Below are 2,415 nucleotides of genomic sequence, written 5' to 3'. Positions count from 1 at the left end.
CTCTGAATACAGAAAGAGCCCCTTTGTATTGTACACTGAACATGGTTGAGTTATATAGTAAGTGAATTACACCTGAAAGAGCTGTTTAGAAAGAGAGAATAAACTGGAGAGAGGGGAAGGAGGAAGGAATTTATCTTTAAAACCTTTCATCCTACCAGGAAGCTATTTAACATTTCTGCAAACATTTCCATGTAAAATCTTCTGGAGTGTTCCCAAGCTGTGTATGCCATTTAGTAATTGTGGCAGTTACATCATCTGTTGTTAATTTGAGATTCTTAAGAATGAAAGGGTGGAGTTCAGCCTGTCAATCAGGTCGCAGCTGGAGGACCTCATTTGGAGGTGCTAAGGAGATAAATAGCTTGCCGGAGGCAGGGGACCCAAACTCATTCCTCGTGACATGTGCCTGTTGACAAGCCACATGGAGCTATGCTGATGGCACCCAGAGTCTTGGAGCTGGAGGAGCCACGTGGAGACCCATGCCAGTGCTGAGATGCTTCCACCGCCACTGGATCCACAAGCGCTTCCACCTATTGGCCTGTGATCTTCCTGCCCTTGGCATCATTGCATGTGTTGTTTGAGTCTGAAGAGGAAATTACAGACTGTTACTGGAACTATGGGCTAATATCAGACTTATGGAATTGATCTGGACTGGGCTGGGCTGTTTTCTTAATGTAGAATTATTCTTTATATAAATCTCTTTCCTATACACACATCAGTGTCCATGAATTTGTTTCTCTAGTCAACCTGGACTAACACAGTAATGTATGTTTTAAATAAAATAATGAAGTCTGAATGCAAGAAGGCATTGCTTTCACATCTAAGAGATGTTCTGTGAAACAGGGTGGTATGTGATTTGGATGCTGTGTGAACACCATATTAAAACCTTATGGGATGAGTTCATTTTCAGACTAAGGGCTGTAGTCTCAGGGGTGCCACCAGTTTCTATCTGACCAGTAAGCCTGGTCTTTTTGTTTGTTTGTTATTTTGAGTTTTGTTCCATATTACCCTCTCACCCTATCCAGAACCTTCTCATGTAATCCCTCTTAGCATTGCTCAATTTTCAGCAAAACAATAGACGTGTTTCCATAGGAAACAGTAACCCCAAGGAGGCACTCACGCCTATCAACCACTTGAGTTAAAAAAGGCACAGTTTACCCCAGGGCAAAGTTCAGAGGGTTAGGAAAGAAAGCAGAATGGAAACAAAAAACTCAGGGAGGAAGTAGGATAAGTCATATTACATTATGAGGATTGCGATCAATGGTATGAAATGAAACATGTATGAATTATTGAATGGGAAATTGATCTGCGCTGTGAACCTTCAGCCAATTCACAAGAAAAATGGAAGAAAAGGGAAAAAAACAAAAAACAGCAGCCTTACTGGAACTCACTTCCGGTTGCCTTCATGGCTGCTGCTACCATTGTTCCTGCTGCAGCTAGTAGAGGTCAGAGCTGGCTGGATATACAGAGGCTATGAGGGTGGGAGCCAGAGGGCAGTGCGTAGAAGCCAGACGGGAGCCAATCACTTAGCCCCACCCATAGTTCCACCACTGAGTAGGAAGAGCAGCCCACCTGCTCCCCAGACAAAGTCCAAGAACCAGCCCACAGCCATGTCCTCTGCCCCCACCTTCCTGTACCCCACTCATGGTCCAGTGCTTCAAGAGTCTGGGTGTGGGGCCTTTAAAGCCATGTGAAAACACAAGCAAACAAGCTCACTGCCATCAAGTTGATTCCAACTCCTGGCAACCCTGAAGCACAGAGCAGCACTGTCCCTCTGGGTTTCCAAGGTCAGAGATCTCTATGGCAGTAGAAAGCTTCTTCCCTTCCCATGGCTTTGAATTGCTGAACTTGCAACCCAACACATAATGCACTGACCACCAGGGCTCCTTCAAAACCATTTAGGAGGGAATCATAAGCAAGGCGAGAGCTATTTCCCCCCTTAAAAAATAAACAACATCTGTGGGGCCAAGGACGGTCAGATGCACAGTCCACATGAATGTGCATATGAGTGTACATTTACATAATATTTATTAAATAGCAACTGAACACTTTACATTATTTAGTTGAGCCTGAGTAGAGTAGTGGTTACATGTTGGGCTCCAATCTGCGAGGTCATCAGTTCGAATGCACCAACAGCTCCTCAGAAGAAGGAGGGGTATTCTACTCCTGTCAACAGTTACAGGCTCAGAAACCCAGAGGAGCAGTTCCCCTGCTCACAGGGGCACTATGAGTTGGCATCACCTCAATGACAGTGAGTTTTGAGAGATTTGCTTAGTCAACCTCACTATTATATATCTAATTCTGTGCTAGTCTGGGTTGACTAGAGAAACAAATTCATAGGCACTCATGTGTGTATAGGAAAAAGCTTTATATAATAGAGCAATTGAATATTGAGGAAAACACCCCAGCCCAGTCCAA

Source organism: Echinops telfairi, unplaced genomic scaffold, assembly GCF_000313985.2.
Source record: "Echinops telfairi isolate 266 unplaced genomic scaffold, ASM31398v2 ScPeMD7_2573;HRSCAF=3158, whole genome shotgun sequence".
NCBI classification, from domain to species: Eukaryota; Metazoa; Chordata; class Mammalia; order Afrosoricida; family Tenrecidae; genus Echinops; species Echinops telfairi.
This window is presented reverse-complemented; position numbering follows the sequence as displayed.